This window comes from Grampus griseus, assembly GCF_964374135.1.
Source record: "Grampus griseus genome assembly, chromosome: 5".
In the NCBI taxonomy this organism is placed as follows: Eukaryota; Metazoa; Chordata; class Mammalia; order Artiodactyla; family Delphinidae; genus Grampus; species Grampus griseus.
In genome coordinates, this window is record NC_138998.1 from 73,314,601 (window position 1) to 73,331,207 (window position 16,607).

The 16,607-nt window shown below is 36.5% G+C and overlaps 1 protein-coding gene across 3 annotated transcripts in view; it reads left to right on the top strand.

Annotated features, from left to right (window-relative positions):
• Positions 1-16,607, top strand: part of ZNF148 (zinc finger protein 148) — a 130,148-nt gene that overhangs the window by 17,705 nt on the left and 95,836 nt on the right. For 2 of the 3 annotated variants that reach the window (XM_082654207.1, XM_082654209.1), the window contains exon 2: positions 13,916-13,996. The gene's annotated coding sequence lies outside the window, so the exon portion shown is untranslated. The remainder of the gene's footprint in view (positions 1-13,915; positions 13,997-16,607) is intronic. The other variant, XM_082654208.1, reaches the window with a different exon arrangement.

Sequence of the window (16,607 nt, forward strand, 5' to 3'; positions counted from 1 at the left end):
AATTTTTTTCTGTGGTGCTACTTTTTAAAAATGAGAAAAACAAGTAGGACAAAAGACTATATGAGCAAAGATTTCTTCAAAAATTGTTTTATATAAGAAATTTATTTTATAGAAAAAATTTAAAATGCGTATTAGCAAAAAGAGTAAAATCACTAACTGGAAGAAGCTGCTGTTAATATTTTGATATACAGCATGTTATATTTCTGTTAACCTTTTAATATGAAAAATTTAAAAAGGTGAAAAATACAATAGTATTATGAACCTCTATATACCAGTGACCTAGCCTCAACAGTTAGCAGTTAACGGACAGTCTTGTTTCATCTGTATCTCTGCCCTCTATTTCCCATCTCACATAATTAAAAAAACAGCAACAACTTTATTTTGAAATAATTATAGACACAAAGGAAGTTGCAAAAATAGTAGAGTCCTGTGTATACTTTACCCAGCTTCCCCCCAATAGTGACATCTTCTAAAGCTCTAATAAGACATCAAAATTAGGAAATTGACATTAGTACACTACTGTTATCTGAATTGCCAAACTTAAACAGTTCTCACCATTTTTTAATCCTAATTGATTTGTGTGTTTATAGTTCTGTGTGATTTTCTCCTATGTATAAATTCATGTAACTACCACAACAGCGAAAATACAGAACTATTCCATCACCACAAAGAAAATCCCTCTTGCTACCCTTTATATTTGTACCCTACCCCAAAATCCCTCCCTGTCCCCTGGTGACATATTTTCCATCTCTATAGTTTTGTCTTTTCAAGAATGGTTTATAATGGTATATTAATACATACTTTGTTTAACCATTCAGCTGTTGAAGGACTTTTGGTATATTCAGTATTTTGCTATTAATAATAAAGTGGTTATGAACATTCATGTACAGGATTTTATGTATAGTTCTCTGAGATAAATGCCCAAGAGTGAGCTTCCTGGGTTGAATGGGAGGCCATGTTTTTGTTTTTGTTTTTTTTTAAATTTTATTTATTTATTTTTGGCTGCGTTGGGTTCTTGTTGCTGCATGCAGGCTTTCTCTAGTTGCGGCGAGTGGGGGCTGCTCTTCGTTGTGGTGCGCGGGCCTTTCGTTGTGGTGGCTTCTCTTGTTGCGGAGCACGGGCTCCAGGTGCGTGGGCTTCAGGAGTTGTGGCTCATGGGCTCTGAAGCGCAGGCTCAGTAGTTGTGGCTCACGGGCTTAGTTGCTCTGCAACATGTGGGATCTTCCCAGACCAGGGCTTGAACCTGTGTCCCCTGCATTGGCAGGCGGACGCCCAACCACTGCGCCACCAGGGAAGCCCCCATGTTTAGTTTTATAAGAAATTTCTAAACTGATTTTCAGTGTGGTGTATCATATTACATTCCCATCAGCAATGTAAGAGATTTTCTGCATCCTTGCCAGCATTTGTTATTATTGCTATTTATTTTAGCCGTTTTGATAGGTGTATAGTGATATCTTACTGTAGTTTTAATTTGCATTCTCTAATGATATTAAACGTCTTTGTGTGTACTTATTTGTTGTCTGTACATGTCTTTTGCTCATTTTTTAATCAGAATGTTTTTTTTTTAACTTTTGAGATTTGAGAGTTCTTCATATATTTTAAATACAAGACCTTTGTCAGATATATGGTTTGCAGACATTTTCTCTCAGCCTATAGCTATGATAAGCTACATCTTCTTAAGAAGGTCTTTCACAGGGCACATTTTAAAAAAATATTTTATTGAAGTATAGTTGATTTAAGTGTTGTGTTAATTTCCGCTGTATAGCAGAGTGACCCAATTATACATATATATATATACTTTTTCATATTCTTTTCCATTATGGTTTATCACAGGTTATTGAATATAGTTCCCTGTGCTAGACAGTAGGACCTTGTTGTTTATCCATCCTATATATACTGGTTTGCATCTGCTAATCCCAAACTCCCAGTCCATCCCTTCCCCACTTTCACTCCCCCTTGGCAACCACAAGTCTGTTTTTTATGTCTGTGGGGCTGTTTCTGTTTAGTAGATATGTTCATTTGTGTTGTATTCAATATTTTACATTCCACATATAAGTGATATCATATGATATTTGTCTTTCTCTTTTTGACTTACTTCACTTAGTATGATAATCTCTAGGTCCATCCATGTTGCTGTAAATGGCATTATTTCATTCTTTTTATGGCTGAGTAGTAGTCCATTGGTATATATATCACATCTTCTTTATCCATTCATCTATCGATGGACAGTTAGGTTGCTTCCATGTCTTGGCTCTTGTAAATAGTGCTGCTATGAACATGGGGTGCATGTAATCTTTTCAAATTATAGTTTTTTAATTTATTTTAATTATTTATTTTTGGCTGCATTGGGTCTTTGTTGCTGTGTGCGGGCTTTCTCTAGTTGCAGTGAGCAGGGGCTACTCTTCGTTGTGGTGTGCAGGCTTCTCATTGCGGTGGCTTCTTTTGTTGCAGAGCATGGGCTCTAGGCGTCCAGGCTTCAGGAGTTGTGGCTCGTGGGCTCTGGAGCGCAGGCTCAGTAGTTGTGGCACACAGGCTTAGTTGCTCTGCAGCATGTGGGATCTTCCCGGACCAGGGCTCGAACCCATGTCCCCTGCATTGGCAGGCGGATTCTTAACCACTGCACCACCAGGGAAGCCCCAAATTATAGTTCTGTCTGGTTATATGCCCTGGAGTGGGATTGCTGGATCATATGGCAACTATTTTTAATTTTTTGAGCAAACTTCATGCTGTTTTCTATAATGGCTGCACCAATTTACTTTCCCACTAACAGTGTAAGAGGGTTCCCTTTTCTCCACACCCTCTCCAGCATTTATTATTTGTAGAGTTTTTAATGATGGCCATTCTGACTAGCGTAAGGTGGTACCTCATTGTAGTTTTGATTTGCTTTTCTCTAATCATTAGTGATAATGAGCATCTTTTCATAGGGCACATGTTTTTTATTTTGATAAAGTTTGGTTTATTTTCTTTTATGGAACATGTGTTTGGTGCCAAGCCCAAGAACCCTTTTCTTTAGGTCTTGAAGGATCTCTTCTTTTTTATTCTAAAAACTCTATAGTTACATGTTTACATTCATCATCCATTTTGAGATAATTTTGTATGTGGTTGTGAGGTTTAGGTCTAGACTCTTTTTTTGGCATATGGATGTCCAGTTGTTCCAGCACTGTTTGTTGAACAGGCTATCTTTCCTCCATTGAATTATTTTTGCCCCTTTGTCAACTAAGAATTCATTTCATAGACCAGTTCATTTATTCTATAACCAGTTCATGGCTATAGAACTATTTAGATTATTGGTTTCATTTTGGTTTAGTTTTAGTAATGTGATTTTGATAAATTGGTCCATTTCTTCTAAATGTCCAATTTAAAAGTATAAATTTTTTTGTAGTATTCCCTTATTATCTTTTTAAGTGCTGTACAATCTTAGTGATATCCCTATTAAAATCTTGATATTGGTGATTTGTGTCTTCTCTCTTTTTATTTGTCATGTTTGAGGCTTTTAAAATTTTTGCTTCATTGATTTTCTCTGTTTTCCTATTTTTAATTTCATTGATTTCTGCTCTTCATTGTTTCTGTTCTGCTTGCTTTGGGTTTATAGTTTGCTTTTTTTTTTAAAATTTCTTGTGGTAAGTAATTAGGTTATTGATTTGAGATCTTTCCTCTTTTCTTTTTTTTAAGATTTTTGTTTATTTTCTTTTTTTTTTTTTTGGCTGCATTGGGTTTTAGTTGTGGCAAACGGGGTCTTTGTTGAGGTGCGTGGGATCTTTCGTTGTGGCGCAGGTTCTCTCAAGTTGTGGCGTGTGGGTTTTCTCTCTCTAGTTGTGGTGTGTGGGCTCCAGGGCACGTGGACCCTGTAGTTGTGGCGTGCAGGCTCCAGGGCGCGTGGCCTCTGTAGTTTGGCTCAGTAGTTGTGGTGAGCAGGTTTTAGTTGCCCTGTGGTATGGGATCTTTAGTTCCCCAACCAGTGATCGAACCCACGTCCCCTGCACTGGAAGGCAGATTCTTTACCACTGGACCACCAGGGAAGCCCCTCCTCTTTTCTAATGTAAGCATTTAGTGCTATAAATTTCCTTCTAACTACTGGTTTAGCTGCATCCCACATATTTCGACATGCTGTGTTTTTATTTTCATTCATTTTTATGTATATATTTAAATTTTTTCTTTGAGATTTCCTCTTTGACCCATGGACTTTTAAAAAGTGTTCTTTACTGTTTTGTGTTCACAAGTTTTCCTGTTGTCTTTGTTACTGATTTCTAGTTTGAGTCCATTATTGTCAGATAATGTACCTCTTGTATTATTTCAGTTGTTTTAGATTTGTTGAGGCTTGTTTTATGGCCCAGGATATAATCTGTCTTCATGAATGTTCCATGGGTGCTTGAAAAGAAATATGTATTCTGCTTTCGTTGGGTGGTGTATTCTATATATATCAAGTTGACCTTGTTGGTTGGTTGTGTTAATACAGTTTCTCTGCTGGAAAAAAAAGAGTTGTCATAGCTTTTCCATTCTTTTACTTTCGATGTACGTTACTGAATTTCTTGTTAGCAGCATATAGTGGGGCATTTCAAAAATATACTCTGCCAGTCTTTCTTGATTCGTCTGTTTAGACCATCTGCATTTAAGGTAATTATCGATAAATATTAGCACTTAAATCGCCATTTTATTATTTGTTTTTTGTTTTATTTTCTCTGGTTTTCATTTATTTGTTTCTCTTTTCTTGCCTTCCTGCAGATTACTAGAACATATTTTAGGATTCTATCTTTCATAATTTGTAAAAGATTTATTTATAATGTTTTTGAGTCTGTCTTGATATAGTTTTCGTAGTGGTTGTTGTAGTTATTACCTAATGTATATATGACTTATAACAGTCTCCTGGTATCAGTATTTTACTATTCAACTGAAGTGTGGAAACTTTACTTCTCTTTTACCTTTTTACCTTCTTGACTTTTAAATATAATTGTTTTAAGTATCAGTAGTAGTATAATTTTTGTTTCTGTCAGTAAGTATGATCTAGAAAACTAATGATGGAAAAGATATCTTGTTGTGTATACTTGTATTTCTTTTCTTTTTCTTTTTTACACATATGTTTAAAATTATTTATTTTTGGCTGCGTTGAGCTTCATTGCTGCGCGCGGGCTTTCCCTCGTTGCGGCGAGCGGGGCTACTCTTTTTTGCAGTGTGTGGGCTTCTCATTGTGGCAGCTCCTCTTGCTGTGGAGCATGGGCTCTAGGCGCATGGGCTCAGTAGTTGCGGTGCACGGGCTTAGTTGCTCCATGGCATGTGGGATCTTCCTGGACCAGGGCTTGAACCTGTGTCCCCTGCATTGGCATGCAGACTCTCAACCACTGCACCACTAGGGAAGCTGCTCTATCCTTTTTCTTGTTTGGAAAATTTTCTTCAGCCAGTCTTTATGGGTAGGGTTGCTAGTGACATAGTCTTTTAGTTTTTCTTCTTTTGAGAACGCTTCAAAAAATTTCTCCTTTGTTCCTTGCTGTGGTCTGAATGAATTCTCCTAAAATGTAAATGTTGAAATCCTAATGCCCAATATGGTGGTATTGGGAGTTGCGTCCTTTGGGAGGTTGTTAGGTCATGGGGGAGAGCCCTCATGAATGGGATTAGTGTTGTTACAAAAGAGGGAGCTCTTTTGCCCCTTTTCTGCCATGTAAGAATACAGACAAAAGTCTGCAGTCTGGAAGAGGGCCTTCACCTGACCATGTTGGCACCCTAATCTTGGACTTCCAGCCCCCAGAACAGTGAGAAGTAAATTTCTATTGTTTGTAAGCCATCCATTTTGTGGTGTTTTGTTATGGCAGCCTGAATAGACTAAGACATTCCTGAAGAATAGTTTCACTGGGTATAGAATTCTTGGTTGGCAGTTCCTTTTTTTTTTTTTTTCTAGCATTCAGAAAATATTCTGCCACTTTTTTTGGCCTCTTTGGTTGAGATGAGAAATCTGGTGTCATTTCAGTTGTTGTTCCGTTATAGGTAATTTTTGTCTGGCTGCCTTCAAAGTTTTTTCTTCGTTTTTAATTTTTGAACATTTAATTATGATGTGTCCTGGTGTAAATTTCTTTGGGTTTATCCTGTTTTGGGTTTGCTCAGTTTTTTGGATCTGTAAGTTTGTATTTGTCACACATGAGAAGGTTTTTGCCATCTTTTCTTTAAATACTGTTTCAGCCCCTCTCTGTTTCTCCTCTGTTTCTGGGACTCCAGTGATAAGAATGTTGGATCTTCTGTTATTGGCCCACAGGTTCCTAAGACTCTGTTAGTTTTTTTTTCAGTCTTTTTTCTCTCTGTTTTTCACATTAGATTAATTCTATTTTTCTGTCTCAAATTCAGTGATTCTTTTCCCTGTTATCTCCATGGTTGTATTGAGCCTATCCAGCAAGTTTTAAAGTTTCATGTTATAGTATTTTTTAGTTCTGTAATTTTCTTTTGCTTCTTTTTTATAACTTCTGTTTCTTTGCTGAGATTTTCCATTTTTTTCACGTGTTTCAGGGGAACTTATAATTAATTGATGAGACATTTTATTATGGTGCTTTAAAATCCTTTTCAGGGCTTCCCTGGTGGCACAGTGGTTGAGAATCCGCCTGCCAATGAAGGGGACACAGGTTCGTGCCCCGGTCTGGGAAGATCCCACATGCCGCAGAGCAGCTGGGCCCGTGAGCCGTGGCCGCTGAGCCTGCGCATCCGGAGCCTGTGCTCCACAGCGGGAGAGGCCACAACAGTGAGAGGCCTGCATGCCGCAAAAAAAAAAAATCCTTTTCAAATAATTCCAACATCTGACTCATCTCTGTATTGGCCTTGGTTGATTATCACTCATGTTGGGATTTTCTTGTGTCATTTTCTGTGTTATATATTACGTTAGGAGGCTCTGATCCCTATTTACATTTTTTATTTTAGCATGCGGTCACCCTGTTTAGTGTACAGGTCTTGGCCCACTTTTATGACTTTGGTTCTAATGGCAGTTTAATTTTCAGAGCCTTTGTGGTTGGCTTGGTTTATCTGATCCTCTTGGGGCTCCCACTGGTCCTTACTGATGCTGCCTGAGAGAATAGAAGACATGGCCTCCTATCAGGCTTTTGGGTGTCTCTAAATGGGAGAGGATTGTGGTAGGATCCTCCTCCTGGTACCCACCTCAAACCCCCAATTCTTCCCTGTCCCCATGTCTCTGGGTGAGAGGGAGAGTCTTGGCACAAACTGAGATGCTTGCACTGGCTGGGTCCCTGAGTTCTGCCCACTTGCCTCAGTATTTCTAGGTGGGAAACAGGAGTTTCAGGTCATGTGGCGATGGAAGAGTTGCTTCCCCTTTCTGGTCTTTGTTGTTGACTGGGCTTCCAGTTGATCTCCCTTGCTTGATATTGTAGAGGGACTCCTGTTTAGTTTGGGGGAGGAGTGTGACTGTCTGGCCTGCCTTAGGAAATGCCAGTCTGGGTTGCCTTCTTCTGTTGGGTCTGGGGACATAAAACACTCTGTTGCTTTTCTGTTTCTGTAGTCTTGGAGTCCCAAACTGGTTAGCTGCCTGCTTATCAGTTTTCATAGTTTTCTTTCAATTGTCTCTGGTGTTATTCCCCTGGTTTAACATGGTGTTTAGTGAAGAGGGGCAGGGAAAAAGAGAGCTATGCCATCTTACCTAGGCTGGAAGTTCAGATTCCTTACTTTTTGTGAACCTGCGTCATCTCTACCCAGCGGGTTGTTTCAGCTTTGAAAATAATGGTTTATGGCCATGTGCTTTGTGAACTTTTAAGCACAATGTTTGCTTCAATTATAACCCACAGTATTGGACCCCTAGGAAGGTTTTGGAAGGTCACTCATAACCAGTTCAAGAGGGTGCCAGGGAATAGATGCATGCAATTTACTAGGCATCTGTCACGTAAACAGAATTTTGTAGTATAGTTAATTAAAATGAAATTGTGAATTCTGGTATTTTCTTCAAAGATGTGTTTATTTTATGGATAATTTGTATTTAAGGTATTTAATAATTCCAGTAATATATAATAGTATTTTAATATTAGTAAATATTTTTCAAAACAAATATGGAAAACCTTGTATTATGCAGCCAGTTTAATATGTTTCTAATTCATAGGTTGAAAAGGAAAGATAAAATGTCCTGCTTTTTACATTCCCTAGTTTTCTAATTGAGAGTAAATTGGGCCCAAATAAGAAAATGTCTATTCTACATTAGTAGAAGCTAGTGCTTCTAAATGATGAGTTAACTTGTTAAATCAACTACTACTGTTTATTTGGCTGCCCCGTGCGGCATGCAGGATCTTAGTTCCCTGACCAGGGATCGAACTGTACCCCCCTGCAGTGGAAGCACAGAGTCTTAACCACTGGACTGCCAGGGAAGTCCCAACTACTACTATTTTTTAAAAATCTCACATATTACATGAATTGTTCAAACTAATATAGTTACTGCAGTTACAGAGAAATCACTGGGCTTCTTTGCAGCCACTTCTTGAGGTACTCAGATTGACTCGGAGGGCAAATCTTAGATTTCTAATCAGATTAAAAATCATTTATGTGTGGACACACCTCTACATTGTGTCTAGTGCCTTATGTGCTTCTGGGCATGTGTTTTAGAGAAGATAAGAATGACTGACTCTAGTATTGAATAAGGTAAAATTGTCAGAAAATGAGATTTTTATGGACCATGTACATGTTTTTAAATGAGAGTAATTATATTTCATATTAGAAGTAATAATTCCAGTTCCCTCTTGTTTTTGGTTTTTAATAATATATTAACATGTTTTTATTCATGAAGAATTGACACTTAAAAATAAAATTTAAATAGTTAAACTTTAATTTTCAAATGGGTATTCCTATACTCTTTTCTAGGGTTTCCTTAGTTATAATTACAGTAGGATAATTTTTGTGTTATGAAAATCAGATGAATTTAATTTTTTGTTTATTTACATGGTAACTATTACTGTAGATAGCATTTTAATTTCAAAGTTTATGTTCATTGATCTTATCCTTACTTCAAAGATGTTTATTTAGTTATTTTTGATTATTAGAATATTGTTAAGAGTAACATTAAATGTATCAATATTTTAACTTGGGAATGACCTTTCCGGTTGTGCTATGTTAAAGTAGACATTTATTTGGACGCAGAGGATCTGGTTGAAGTCTTTGCCGTGACAGATGTTGTGTAACCATGGGTACTTAACCTCTGGAACCTCAGTTTCATCATCTATAGAATGGAGGCAAACACTAATACCTGCCTAGGTAATTGTGTGTGTAGGGGGTGTCCCGTGAAATGTGACACTTGAAAGCACTTTGTAAACTGTGAAGTACTTTTATCAGAGCATGCTTGTAATGTTTTTGAGGAGATCATTTGAAAATTGACCTGAGTGATCTTGATCATCATAGTGCAAAATATTTTATGATTATTTACAAAATTGGTATGTATTCAAGTAAAAATTCATGTAAAAATAAAGCAGCTTTTCCTTGAGTTTAGTGATTTACTATTCTTAAAAACTAATTTCTGTTGGTGAATTTGGGGAAGGATTACATAGATGCTTGATAGTTTATCATCCCCTCTGTGATAAGGTTAGCTTTTGGAAGGTGTCTTTCCTCAACAGGTGGCTTGGATTTAAAGGTTAGATTTGTCTCTTTAGTGGTTTATAGTCTAAGGATTTTCTAAAAATGCTTATACTGTTGTGTTTTCTAACGTGGGTGGGGAGTTGGTTTCTTATTTGACACATGTTTACTGGTTAGGTGATTTGAAAAGGCCAAGGGCAGGTGAACATTTTCAGTTGGTGCCTTTATTTTACTCACTTTGGCCAATTTTTTTTTTTTTAATGGTGAAGGGTTTTTAAAAATTTTTTAACTTTATTTTATCTATTTATCTTTGGCTGCGTTGGGTCTTTGCTGCTGCATGCGGGCTTTCTCTAGTTACGGCGAGCGGGGGCTACTCTTCGCTGCGGCCCACAGGCCCCCGATCGCGATGTCCTCCCTTGCCACAGAGCACAGGCTGTAGGTGTGCGGGCTTCATTAGTTGTGGCATGTGGGCCTAGCAGCCGCGGTTTGCGGCTCCAGAGCGCAGGCTCAGCAGCTGTGGTGCACAGGCTCAGTCGATCTGCGGCATGTGGGATACCCCCGGACCAGGGATCGAACCCACGTCCCCCGCACCAGCAGGCAGACTCCCAACCACTGTGCCACCAGGGAAGCCCACGGCCAACATTTTTAAGAATTTATTTGATTACCCCTTTGTAGGATTTTCTTTCTTAACCGAGTGGGTTAACTACATTGGTTGTAAAATTTTTAAGATTTTGGCTTAATTTTTGGTGAAGGTAGAAATGGAAAATTGTTCTAGAAAGACCTGGTTAGCGGAGTTTCTGGGGTGGGTGGTTTGAATTTTTGGAGCTTTCATTCCTCCTTAGGATAGATCTGGTCATGAAAAATACACTGTGAGTTCTAACAACTTTAATTGTCACAGCAGGTAGTGTAAATTAAAAGAACACATATGTCTACTTTGTTACTGTGTAGAAATTCTAAACATATTCATAGAAATCTCTTGCCTGGAACAAACTTTTTTCCTTTACCTTTTTTTTTTTTTTTTTTAAAAAAAACATTGTTCAGAAAGCATTATTAAATGACAAAAGTAAAACTAATGTAAAAGTAGAACTTATGTAATTACTTTCAGATATGATCTAGTTAAAAGATGCTAAAGGACTTGAAGCATTTTTCCTCTCAGATTCTTAAAGCCATGGTAGTGATGAGGAGGAGGAGGTGATAGCACAGTAGATTGTGGAGAGCCTGCTAAACCATTATAAAGACTTTGGTTCTGCCACTTACTAATTTTATAACCTTTGGTGAGTTACTTAACCCTTCAGTTTTTTCTTCTGTGAAATGTGAATAATATTAGCACCAACCTCATAAGTTTGTTTTTTGTATTAAGTTAGTTAATATCTGCAAAGACCTAGGAACACTACTGAGCAAAGTCCAAAGCATGTGTTATTCATTTTATTCTTAAATGTGGAGCCAACATTAAAAGGTCACTTCTTCCTTTTCTTTTGGAAAGGTAACAGAGGGAGAATTAATTGATCCCTGCTTTGATTTTCCTATGATAAATTGCTTAAACTTCAGTTATAGCGCTTAACACATTTATCAAAACTAACATTATTTCTTGTGTTTTCCATTCTTGCTAGATTATGAACTCCTTTGGGCAGAGACCATGATATTTTATGCATGTCTTAGGAATCTTAGGTAGTGTTGCATATACATATCAGTTGATCAAAAATGTTGATTCAGTTAATGACAAAAATGTTGGCCTGAATAATTGATCAGACCACCTGCTGGTAAATACATAGAAATCCTTCCAGTCTATCAGAACTAAATAATGGACAGGTAGTAGCTAACGGTCCCTGAAAAATATTTCATTTGTTTTCCTTAATATGTATTTTGTCTTAATTTGATTATTATACCTGCACAAGTGGTTATTATTATTATTTTTAAATAAATTTATTTATTTTATTTATTTATTTTTGGCTGCGTTGCGTCTTCGTTGTTGTGCGTGGGCTTTCTCTAGTTGCGGTGAGCAGGGGCTACTCTTCGTTGCGGTGTGTGGGCTTCTCATTGTGGTTGCTTGTCTTGTTGCAGAGCACGGGCTCTAGGCGCATGGGCTTCAGTAGTTGTGGCTCGCAGGCTCTAGAGCGCAGGCTCAGTGGTTGTGGCGCACGAGCTTAGTTTCTCGGCGGCATGTGGGATCTTCCCGGGCCAGGGCTCGAACCTGTGTCCCCTGCATTGGCAGGCAGATTCTTAACCACTGTGCCACCAGGGAAGCCCCTGCACAAGTGATTATAATCAGGGAATAATTAGCCAGCAAAATCTTAAATTAGAGGAATTGCTAGGCAGGAATATTCAGTTACTCCTAAAGTAGGGGAGGTGGGGCAGGGAAAGAGGAAGATCTTAGCTGATCATTGGGTGGTTGCCCAAGTAACTTTATACCTTTCTTTTTATACTTACAGGGTCTTAGTTTCCAGCCTGGTAGATTCTTTTCTTTTCCCCATTTTTGGTGGAGAGGGGTGGTAGAGGAGAAGGAGGGACAGAGACTTGGAAGGATAAGTGAAATTGGTAGATGATGCTAAATGAATTAGGTTTCCAGAGACAGAGAGAGACTATGTGGCAGGTGAGTTAGGGGGAATTGTGGGTTTCCATGGTAGAGGAAAGGTTGTGATGGGAAAGACATTCCAAAATTTCTGTTTATAGATTTGGACTTTCAGGTTATATTATTTTGCACATTTGGGGGATGTGTGTATGTGGGAGTGAGGCATGCTGCTTTTTCCTTCTTCACTATTTTTGTTTCCTTCTCTTTTAACATACCTAGTTATAGTCTTTGATGTGTGACAGCCTTAATTTAGAGCTTTCAATAAAAAGTGATGCAAGGTGAGTAGGCTTTTTGTGAAAATGTTTTCAACAGAATATTAACATTTCAAAAACGTTTGTCCAGCTGTATATGTTACCATTATTATGTGATGATGTAAGTAATAATGTTTTGATTGTGGACTAGATAAATCCAGTCAACTTTAAAAGACTCAAAATGTAATACCAAAGTTGCTAAGTCTAAAGACATTTTTATTTCCCATATATAGACTTTACCATGTCTTTTCTGTTCAACTTTACTCTATTCCTGTGAACTGTGTTAGAAATTCTAAAAGTTGAATACAGTAAATAATGTAGAACGGTGATAGCAGTGTAGTGCAGATACAGTTTTATTTTACTTTACCTGTTTTTGTGTCTACCACAATAATATAGTTTTACGGCTTTTATTATCTTTTTGGTACTAACACTGTAGAAAAAATATATTTAAAAGTAGTTTTAAGTAATTGAGAGGAATGGCATATATGCTCTTTTGAATGCTTGGAAACAAAACTTTGAGGCAGGCAATTAAGAGCTTAGTAGAAATAAATTATTTTAAATAGATTTTTTGTTCATAACTAGTTTAGCAACAAAGCTACTGATTGGCTAAGGACTAGAAAATGCTGAATTATCAGAAATGCTGTAATGTTTGTAATCCCTTGGTAAAATTGTGTAAACACAGGTTAGAATTAATATACTTGGTTATTTTCTGAAGATTTAGAGTTTCTTTAATTTTCCTGCTGTTATATTTATAGCTTATTTATTTGCAGGGTATTTATTGAGTCCTAAAAATGTGTTTAGGCTATTATATAAAATGCTTTTTTATTTCTGAATAAAAGTTATATTTGGCCTATTCTTTGTTTCTAATAAAATTTCAGCTTTCAGTCCTCATTACCTCCATTTCATATACCAGGAAAACATATCCCAGTTGCAGGAAGAAAATTATATATGTCTGATATCAATGCAATACCAACATGGAGTGTTAATTTTCTGTATTAGTCTCTGTTAAAAGATTGATTATGGACATTAAAAAATATTTATGGACCATTTTAACATTATTAAATATCTTTGCCTTGAAGATTTTAAACATTTTTGTATTTTCAAAAACTATATTCTTAATATAATTAGACTTTGAGCTCAGGGAAATGTTACTTTGGGATTTTAACAGGAACTAGTACTATTTGAGTAATTGAGGACATCAACATATGATTTTAGTGAAATACATTTTGTGCCTTCCTCCTGTTTTAAGTTGTTTATGATAATTCTAGTTTATTACCCTGATTTTAAAGAAATCCTAATCCTCAGCTAGAAGTTAAATTTGAAAAGTCCAGTTAGTGTCTGGGTCATTTCTTTTCTTCATGATATCATTCAGCACTGATGGGTCATTACAGTTGAACTAAGTGTTCTAAGTGAAGTAATTTTATTTAATCCAATAGTATCTACCATGGAAAGAATTTTGTCAAATTTAGCACATTTTGATATACCTATTTTACCTGACTTTAAGAATATGTCTAATCCTGATTTTTGGGGGGACATAACCTGTATTTTTGTACTTTTATAGGATAGAGGGAGGAATCAACAGCTTGGAAATTCGGCCAAGTGATCTGGCGGGATGGGCATTTGCCTGACCTATTTTGTAGAGGTAATCCAACCCTGTTTTATTCACCCTCTAATTTTTACCTGTGATAGATGCCCATATACTTGAACATGAACACACATATCATAGCTGTTGGGTAGTACTCTGCATTTACTGGACATTCCCTTTTTCTTTTATACTTGTTTATATATAGCATGAATATTACATATACATAGCATGATATCGCTGTATACAGATATGAACATCTATACATTGGAAAGAATTAATGTTATTAGTTCTGTATGAAGGCCATTATCTTTTCTCACTTAACAAGATTACTTGCATTTCTCTTTTTTAGGCTCAGGTGCCCTTATTTTAGGAAGAACCATGATCCTCTCCTGTCTTGTTGGGCTATGTTGGTACATATATTAGACCTTGCTTTTATCTTTCAAACAAAGTGAAAGAAAATTAAGTATTTCACAGTTTTCAGGGTATTTACATGTTTGTCAATGGCACATATTCTCATGTCATTATTAATGATCATAAAAATTCAAAGATTCTCATAAATTTTATTTGTTTCGAGAATTCTTTTAAAGCGAAGGTGTGAAAATATTAGCAGTTTTAGTGGCCATATTTTAAGATTTCGTTTAACACTTCTCACTTCTTACCCAGGTTTGTTATAAGAGGAATATACACTTATGCAGCAGAGAATGTTATAATGTAAAAAATTTAAAAAAGTCTTTTCTTATTCCCATTTACTGTTAACATTTGTGTGTGTGTGTGTGTGTGTGTGTATCATTACAGACATTTTCCATATATATGCAGAAATTTATATGTATACCTATATTTATATAACTTTTATAAAAATGAGATCACACCGTACATGTTTATTATCAGCGTGTCTTTTTTGTTGTTAGCTTCTGTATCTTTGCATATCATTCCCCTTATTTCATTCTGTGTAGTATTCCTATATTTGGATGTACCATAATTATTTTAACTAGCTTCCTATTTATGGATATTTAGGTTAAGTTTTTTTGCAGTAATAAATGGGAATATGGTGAATATTCTTGGATACATCTTTGCACATATTTAAAAATATATTTGTAGTATAAATTCCTAAAGGAAAAATTGTTGGGTCAAAAAGTGTGTACATTTAGTAATTTGGTGGTTGAATTGCCCAACTAAAAAGATTGCCCCAACATCAGTAGTCTGGGAAAATGGGAATCTCTTTATCTCTTTGATAATACTAGCTACTGTTAGCTTGTAGTATTTGTCAGTTTTTTGTTGTTTAGTATTGCTTTTCAAAATTTCATTGTGAGTTTGAGCATTTTTTTCCCCATTATTATTGGGCATATATATATTTTCAGTGATCTGTTTGGTCATGCGTTAGGCAGATGGTTTTTACTCAGTTTTTGCTTATCTTTTGATTTTATTTTTGCCTTGTTGACGTTTTAATTTTGTATGATTGAATTTAGAGATCTTTTTCTTCAGGGCTGGGGTGGGGGTAGGGTTTCCTGTGTAAGGTTTAAAATAAAAGGTCTCCCCCACTGATTGTAGGACTCGTTTTCCCCTCCACATTATAACATCTCTGAATGACATGAATTGTTGGCTTGTCATGGTTTGGCATTGTTTTTTTCTAAGTGACAAAATTAGTTATGTTTCTTATGATTGGTAGTTTTAGCTTCGTAGTTTTATATTCAGTGAACTTGAAAAGTTATATGGATTTTCTATTACTTTTTATGGTTTAAATTGTTTAAAATCTTGATTTATATTGAATGTATTCGGTATAAGCAATAAATGTAGAGATCAGCTTTACTTTTTTCCAGATGGCTTACCCTTTGTTCTCATTCCCGTTATTGAATGATGCATTTCTTTTCTACATATTTGAAATGCCACATTTATCGTATACTGAATTTCCATGGTTTTTTCTTTTTGCATGGGGGGGGATCTGTTCCTGAAATCAGTTCAGTTCATCTGCCTGCTTGTTTTTTGTACTGAGAATTCAGTAAAGGAACTGCTTATAAAATCAGTTATACATAAATGATTTTTTAATACAAATAGTAGAATTAGGGCTAATAAAGGAAGAAGATGTATACATTCACAGTAACAACTAGAAAGATAAAATACCTGGGAGAAATCTACTTGAAAAAAATTTTAAAACTCTACTGAGGGATAGGACAGAAAATTTGAATCAATTCAGATTTTTTTAACATTTTTAATTTCTTTAATGATGTATCTATTTTATTTATTTATTTTTGGCCGCATTGGGTCTTTGTTGCTGTGTACGGGCATTCTCTAGTTGCGGTGAGTGGGGGCTACTCTTCTTTGTGGTGCGCGGGCTTCTCATTGCGGTGGCTTCTCTTGTGGAGCATGGGCTCTAGGTGCACGGGCTTCAGTAATTGTGGCTCGCGGGCTCTAGAGCGCAAGCTTGATAGTTGTGTCACACAGGCTTAGTTGCTCTATGGCATGTGGGATCTTCCGGACCAGGGCTCGAACCCGTGTCCCCTGTATTGGCAGGTGGATTCTTAACCACTGCGCCACTAGGGAAGCCCTCAGCTCAAATTTGTAATACGGAAGATGTGATATAAAGCTGTCATTTCATTATAGAAATATAATTGATTTTTCTTTATTGATCTAATATCTTGTGCCCTTGCTGAACTTGTTTATCAGTTCCCAG